The sequence below is a fragment of the Cebus imitator genome, unplaced genomic scaffold (assembly GCF_001604975.1).
Source record: "Cebus imitator isolate Cc_AM_T3 unplaced genomic scaffold, Cebus_imitator-1.0 Scaffold386, whole genome shotgun sequence".
NCBI classification, from domain to species: Eukaryota; Metazoa; Chordata; class Mammalia; order Primates; family Cebidae; genus Cebus; species Cebus imitator.
In genome coordinates, this window is record NW_016107701.1 from 1 (window position 1) to 8,459 (window position 8,459).

An 8,459-nucleotide genomic window follows, 5' to 3' on the forward strand; every position below is an offset into this window, starting at 1 on the left:
GAAGATAAGCCATTGGAGGATTTGGACAAAGGCATGACTTAATCTGCCTTATGTGTTGTTGTTTTTTTAGAACTTGAGACATGGTCTAGTTCTGTTGCCTAGGCCAGAGTGCAGTGGTGCAGTCAGGGCTCACTGTAGCCTCCACCTCCATGGGCTCAGGTAATCCTCCCATGTCTGCCTCCTGAGTAGCTGAGACTACAGGTGCACACCACCATGCCTGGCTAATTTTTGTATTTGTTGTAGAGACAGGGTCTCCTTATGTTGCCCAAGCTGGTCTCGAACTCCTGGGCTCAAGTGGCCTGCCCACCTCAGCCTCCCAAGTGCTGGGATTACAGGTGTAAGCTACCATGCCCGGCCAGGAATGCGTTTTTAATACATAGTCAAGTGCCCAGGAGAGGTGGCATTTGAATTGGATTATAAATAAAAGATTTGGATGCGGTGAATTGGGGAGGGGTGGTGCTGAGGGGCAGAGTATTCAGACAAAGGGATAATCTATTTAAAAATAAAAAGGAAAACCAGAGGTATAGACAGAGTGAAGAAGAGTTCTGATTTTCTTCCATAGGGTGCAGTTGAAGATTACTAGAGAATATGATGTCAAGGTAATTGGTAACTAGATTGTAGAGGTCCTTGAATGCTAGTCTGCCATGTATGAACCTGACTTTGGAGGCAATGTCAATCCATCAGACTTCTTAGTAAGAAGGACCAAGAAATACTAGAATTTGGAAGAAATTTGCCCAGAACTTCATGACACAAAAGTGTGCAAATATAAGTCTAAGATTATGCTGCAATAGGAAAGGGTAACTAACACTGATGTGCAAAGTAAAAAGGTCAGGGCTAATGATATCTTGCGGATGCTTGCCTAAAAATCACAGAATAATGCACTTTTGGACAAGAATAGACTGAAAATTTTATAAGTGAGAGCATTTTAAGTGACTATAGGAGCATAACTGTGTCTCAGTGTCACTGGTAAAGAGTTCTTTCCCCACTCCATATTGGTTGCAAAGAAAGAACATTCCATTGTAAAAGGCAGTAAAGTTTCATTCTCTGGCCAGAGAATGGAGGAGGTGAACTCCTGTGCTAAATGTACCTTCTTCCCAAACAATAGAAGGCAATCGGATTTTTAAAAAGGGCTAGGAAGGAATGGGGCAGGAAAGGAATGTTAGCATGTGCAGGATGGGACTCAAGACATGAAGGCGCAGTTCATGAACATATGTCTTCATACATTATATGGACACAAAATGGCAAGGGTTTTCTTTCAGGGGAGGGAATTTTAGCACTGTAATGATATGCCGATGATCTAAAGGCAAATAGGAGTCATCTGTTCCAGTTTGAGGTGGTTTTGTGAGGTCTTCTCTGGTGTTTGGGCAGGGGTCAAAGAAGCTCTGGTGCTGTCTGGAGCCATCTGGTTTCTTTAAGGAGCTGTGCCTATAGGTAAAGGAACTAAAGAAAACCAGTTAAAAACCAAGGACCTTTCCTGATTATTTCATTAGGGCTGCCCTAGCAACATTAGTATTCAGAGAGAATGGCAAACATAAGCTGCCAGACAGATTACACCTCAACAGTGTCATTGCTTTCTCTTGACATTTGATTGTCATCTAGATTCCAAAAAACCCTTAGAGTATGAACACTTTATGATTTTGTAAAAAATCAGTGTTTCCATTTATGTCAGTTTCTGCCTTGATCCTGTCTGACACAGAAAATTTAAAACATAAACTGCACTCCTGGGCTTCTTCAGCGGTCCCAGATCCCCGCCATCACCAAACATCTGTCTCCAGGGATGCTTCCCTTTCCAGGATCATCACTGAGATTATTGTACATCACTTTAGCTTCATCTGCCATAGCCACAAAATTTTGGAAACGATTTCTCTTCTACTTTAGTTGAAATATCTACCACCACTTACTGAAATGATGACACTGTTACACCAGATGTAACAGCCTTCTCTCCTCTAACCACAAGAGTTACATCTTTTAAATATTGTTTTGCATGTTTTAGACTTCATATCAATGAAATAATAGGTATTTTTCCACATTATGGTTTTCTTTTCTACATAACGTTAGATTCTTGAGATCATTTATATTGTAGACCATATAGTATTCCATTGTATGAATAGAGCATGATTTATTTGTCCATTCTGGTAATGATGGACATATTTCATTATTACAGACAGTGCTGATATAAACTTACATATGCTCCTTATGCAGATGTGTACATTTCTCTAGAGCAGTGATTCTGAAGCTTGACCATGCATAAGAATCACCCGGAGGGCTGTTTAAACACAGACTGCTAGGCTCCCACCCCACTGTTTCTGATTCAGGAAGTGTGGGGTAGGTCCCCATAATTTGAGTTTCTGACAAGTTCCCAGGTGCAAGTGATCTATTAATTTCAGAACTAATTGCTTCAGAGTGTAGCTCTAGCTGCAGAATTGCTGGAGTGAAATAGAGAATGCAAATTCCACTTTAATTTGTAATGCTAGACTGTTTTCCTATCAGCAGTATGAAAGAGAGTTGTCAGACTTGAATTTTTGCCAGTCTGTTGGGTGTTATAGTTTCTTATTAGGTGGCTGAAAGAGGAAATCTAGATGCCTTTTTTTTTTATCATGTTAAACTTTGCAGACTATATAGGGCTTGCCCACTTAATAAAGACTATTATCCAGCACACAGGATACACAGACACAACACACACACAGAGGTAGTGTTCCCCAGAAAAGCGTGGTGGTGCTGATAAAATTAAATGCCAGTTGCTTAAGAAGCATCGTAGATGATTATTGTGATTTTTTGACAGTATTTTTTCATTTTTATTTCATTTTCTTCTAGCTAAGTAAGCACAGTTTGAAATACTTATGATAATAATTTTACAGTTCCACAAACAGTGTCACAACATGCATAAACAATGTTCTTGACACTACTTCAAACATTTATAAGATAGGTTATGAATTAGGCTTGTTTGGAATTGGCTAGATGAACTAGTGTTACAGATGGCTAGATATTTAGACTACTGAAAAGGCCAAATGGATATTAATTGTAGCAATTTGATTATTAATCTTTATAAGTAAGTGAGAACCTCTACTAAAAAATGTGTTTCTAAGGGTTTTTTAAATTGGTTTATATGAGAGCATATAAAGCTATAAAAGTTGAATCAATTGGCTAACCACATTTTTGAAGAGGTCCACAAGGCATTTGGGAGTTCCTGAAATACTTTACCTGTTATTGTTATGATGTTGTCAGTTATACCACTGCAGGTTCCCATAGTAAAACAATCAAAGGTTGCACTTCTTGAAAATTCCTTCCCTGAAGCTGACTGTATTCCAACTGATTTAGAATAGAATATGACTGTATTCTAACTGATTTATGGAAACTTGTAACTGTTAAACTATGTAAGTGCTCAGTGAACTGTATCACAAAATGGTGATAAAAAAATCTTTAAATCCACTTTTGAGAACCCATAACCCCTGCTTCCACATCCTTTCCCTGCCTTCAGCAAATAAGATGAAATCTGGACATTCACATCTATTGTAAAGTAAATAACAATGGAAGCAGAACTCAAGGAAAATACATGTGGGTTTCTCAGCCTAACCAGTCACTGTCTACCGGCCTAACATTCAGCTTAAATACTCAGTTCTACTACTACCCATTCTCAGAAGTGTTTCTCCCTTCACTGCCTCTTCTGTGGGTATCATAACACTTAACACACTAAATTCTAATCATTGACTTGTTTGACCCCTGTACTAGCAATTGCAGGCTGAATTGTCTGTTTTCATTTCATTATTTCCTGATCCTGGCAAGGTCTGGTACACATTAAATGCCCAACAAATGTTTGCTGAATGAATAAATTAATGAACAAATGAAACAGTATTGATTCTACATGTTGTAACTTTGTAATAAGTACTTTGTTACTTAAAACTGTGTTTAATACATGCCCCCTCTAAAAAAGAAAACTAGCATCTCAGCCTATTTTCAACAATACATTAATCCTCATGTTCATTTATTCATATTCACATATATGGTACTATTTTTTTTTTTTTTTTTTTTGAGACAGAGTTTCACTCTTGTTACCCAGACTGGAGTGCAATGGTGTAATCTCGGCTCACCGCAACCTCCGCGTCCTAGGTTCAGGCAATTCTCCTGCCACAGCCTCCTGAGTAGCTGGGATTACAGGCACGCGCCACCATGCCCAGCTGATTTTTTGTATTTTTAGTAGAGACGGGGTTTCACCATGTTGACCAGGATGGTCTCGATCTCTTGACCTCGTGATCCACCCACCTCAGCCTCCCAAAGTGCTGGGATTACAGGCGTGAGCCACCATGCCCGGCTATATGGTACTGTTATACACTGGCACAATGTAGGATTAACATTGATTTGTTTTCTTCATATTCACTATTGTGACTGCAGATTAGCACCAAAAAAACAATTTCTAACAAAATATGCCTCATAAAATGATATGTCAAGCTTTGTGTTATCAAATTTTCTTATCTAAGCTCATCTCTACTTTTGAATCAGGACTTTTTCATGGTAAAAGCAAAGTTTAACTGCTTTTTATTCTGATTTCTCTTTGATACAAAAACATACCATAAAGCAAGTTTCTGCTAGTTTTATTGAGAGAACCACTTTATGTTTCTTGCCTGTTTATGCTATTACAGGCAAAATTCCATTAAGTAAATTCTGATAGCCAATTTGATAGTTATTGTAAATTCACTGATAGAAATTATATATATTGTATAGCTTTCAGAACAGATTTATTAAAAAGATTCAAGGCTTCAAGAAGTGAAAACTGGCATCTGAAATTTGAGGAAAAAGTGACACATATATAATTCCTTCAGCAAGATCAGAGATTATTGTGTAGTATGGTATTCTTTATTTTGAAAATGTATGTGTAAAACTATAGAACTGTCAAGAAATAGCTAAGTTCTTTTTCTCCTTCACAGTAATGAAGGTTCCAATAAAGTACTTTCTATAGTAGTTTATTCTTCATAAATACATCACTATTATAATTGACTACTGAGAAATGAAAACATTTTAACTTAAAAAAAATACAGAGCCCTTCTTGATTAACAGACTTTGTCTTAAATAGGATTTTATCTATAGTATCATATATATAAAATCCTTAAACAAGTAATCATTGAAACAAAGAAGTCAGTAAAAAAATATTATTCTAACTGTATCACAGATCTCAGGAAACAGACATTCAGAAAATATTTAAGGCCACTCAGTAATAGCCTCTCATAAAACCCAACAAACCTTAAAATTGCAATTAGACTTAAAAGGGACCTAAACATTACTTCATGCTGAGCCAAAATTAGAAAAACCTTCCACTGTTGACATTTTCATGTTCTTAGTTTTTCAATCAAATGATCAGCTGTGATAAACCCATAGGAATTGACTCTATAAACCAACTTGGATAAGGAGCCAAGCTGATCCACTGGTGCCAGAGGTGCAAGTGGGAAATGGAACAGAACGGAGGCATATGAAAACCCATCATTACATTCATGAAGTCTGAAATTATTCCTTTCAAGAATGGTTTTTCCAACAGTTACTATGTTCTTAACCAGTTCTACTTGATCTTTCCTTAGAGATCTGCAATTTCCAATATGCTTCTTTGGCACCATAAGATAATGATGAGTTGCTGCTGGTTTGATATCTTTGTTTTTTTGTTGTTGTTGTTAATTTTTTTTTAAAAAAGATGGTGTTTCATTATGATGGCCAGGCTGGTCTTGAACTCCTGACCTCAGGTGATCCACCCACCTCAGCCTCCCAAAGTGCTAGGATTACAGGCGTGAGCCACCGTGCCCAGCTGGTTTGATATCTTTGAAGCAAACTAGGTCCTCATTCTCGCAGTGCAGGAGTTCGGTGCCCGGGTCCTGCCGCCCTGCGATCCGGCAGAACACACAGGTGCTGTCATTGTCTCTGGGCTCCAGCTCTGGTGACTTAGCGGCGGCTTCGCAGTTCCCCACAGAGGAAGCCGTAGATTCTGTAGTCTCTGGGACCTTACAGTCGGTGGCCAGGTCAGCGCTGCAGCTCACCTGTTCATGCGTCATGGCACTCACCCACTAGACACAGCCTAGAGCCTCGGCCTCTCCAGGGCTACAGGGCTCACGCAGGCTCCGTGTCCCGCACCTCCTCCTTTTTACCTCGAGGCGTCGCCCCTTGCCTGGCGCTGGCCGGTGAGCCAGGTAGGGGGAGCGATTATTGTGATTTTAAATATTTTTCTTTTCTGTTTTGTTTTGAGATGGAGTCTTGCTCTGTTGCCCAGACTGGAGTGCAATGGTGTGATCTCGGCTCACTGCAATCTCTGCCTCCTGGCTTCAAGTGATTCTCCTGCCTCAGCCTCTCAAATAGCTGGGATTACAGGCACATGCCACCGCGCCCGATTAATTTTTGTATTTTAGTAGAGATGGGGTTTCACCATGTTGGCCAGGCCGGTCTCAAACTCCTGATCTCAAGTAATCTGCCCACCTTAGCCTCCCAAAGTGCTGGGATTACAGGCATGAGCCACTGTGCCTGGCTGTGATTGTAAATATTTTCCCATTGGCCTTTTTCAAAAGGATACAAGGAAAAATTCCACTTTAGCGAGGAGCCTTGTTTAAACAGAAGGTATTCCTTTTCATTGAAGTCTCTCTTTACTAGGGCAGAAGGCTAATTGGGAAAAAGCTGGCTGGACATCACAATAATTTTATTGCATTCCTTAGGAAAGCTGCCTGCAAGCCAGATCTCAGTTGACCTATGGTTAAACAGATTCATATTCTAGACAAGAAGCTGTGGCAGAGCAGCCTCCTGTTCAGCAGTGTTGCTTTTTGAGTGGGCAAACATGTGTCAAGGTCCTTTTCCTGTCAGGTGGTGGTAAACTCTCTCTCTGAGGTGCAGTGGACATTCTGAGAGCCCAAGCACAGTACAAGGGGGCTTGGTGGCTATGGTGTCTGTGAGAGTGACACTCATAGTTGACTGTCTTTCAGCTTTCATGACGCTGGTCATCATCCTGCTGCATGTATTCTGGGGCATTGTCTTTTTTGATGGCTGTGAGAGGAAAAAGTGGTACATCCTCCTTATAGTTCTCCTGACCCATCTGCTGGTATCAGCCCAGGTGAGTGTTGCCGCCATGCACAGACTGTATTTTGGAACTCAAGTCTATGTATCTAAAATGCTAAATTCTATTCTGGGTGAAATACATGCTCATGAGACGGTGGGGAAATTCAGAAAATCTATTCAAGTGAATGAATGAGTCATCTCTTACCAGAGAAAGACCATCACTTTTAATTTTTTGGTAGATCTTATTAAAAGATTTTTTCCCTTGTTTATTTGCAGTGATTTGTCTTTCCGTAACCTCGGTCAGTTTGAAAAACTTTATTCCCTATGACAGCTACATGGAAGAGTTGCATGTTTTAGACTCAGCACTATCACTAGACCTTATTCTTAGCCCTTGTATAACACATATCCTTGGCTAGCATATTTTATTTAATAAAATTTTTGTCTCTCTTTCTCTCTCTTTCTAACTAGAGTTTGATAATCAAAGATGGGGCCTTATCTTGCCAATCTTTGTATCTTCAATTCGTGGCACATAGTAGGTGGCCAGTAAATGTTGGTAAATATTAATAGTTGATAATATTATTTTTCTTTTTTTGGCTGAAGGTAGATAATACTCTTTTTAATGATTAAAAGGAAAGAATTGGCTGGGTGTGGTGACTCACGCCTATAATCCCAGCAGTTTGGGAGGCTGAGGTGGGTGGATCATGAGATCAGGAGTTTAAGACCAGCCTGGCCAAGATAGTGAAAGCCTGTCTCTACTCAAATATATATATATACACACACAAAAATTAGCCGGGCATGGTGACGGGCACCTGTAATTCCAGCTATTCGGGAGGCTGAGGAAGAGAATCGCTTGAACCCGGGAGGTGGAGGTTGGAGTGAGCCGAGGTCGCACGACTGCTCTCCAGCCTGGGTGACAGAGTGAGACTCCAGGAAAGAACCTAGGAAGTTTGAAAAGTATCTACCAAAATGTTAATAGTAGTTCTCTCTCAATGGCAGATTTCAGAAAATGATTACATAATTGTTTTATTAAAATAACACACCTACAGAAAAGCATACAAATCAAAAGTATACACCTTGATGAATGTTCACAATGTGAACACACCTGTGTAACTAGCACCTAGATGACAATCAGAACATTCTCAGCCCCCAGGAGCCTCTTTGTTCCACCAGTCACTGTCCCCACTAAGGGTGACTGTGATTCTAACTTCCAGCACCACAGCTCGGTGCTACCTTTTGGTATATCTGTAAACGGAGCTGCACAACATTTGCCCTTGTGTCTGGCTCCGCTTGCTCAGCATATTTGTATGATTCATCCTTACATCACTAGTGGATTTCTAACAAGTTCCCAGGTGCAGGCGATCTATTATTTTCAGAACTAATTGCTTCAGAGTGTAGCTCTGGCTGCAGAATTGCTGGAGTGAAATAGAGAATGCAAATTC

General features: G+C 39.9%; 1 pseudogene across 1 annotated transcript; it reads right to left on the reverse strand.

Annotated features, from left to right (window-relative positions):
• Window positions 1-4,941: 4,941 nt before the first annotated feature.
• Window positions 4,942-6,043, reverse strand: LOC108288907 (annotated as a pseudogene). The gene is made up of 2 exons (XR_005196796.1): window positions 5,801-6,043; window positions 4,942-5,635 (listed from the first exon to the last, which is right to left on the reverse strand). The product of XR_005196796.1 is annotated as a histidine triad nucleotide-binding protein 3-like (transcript).
• Between the last annotated feature and the right edge of the window lie 2,416 nt (window positions 6,044-8,459).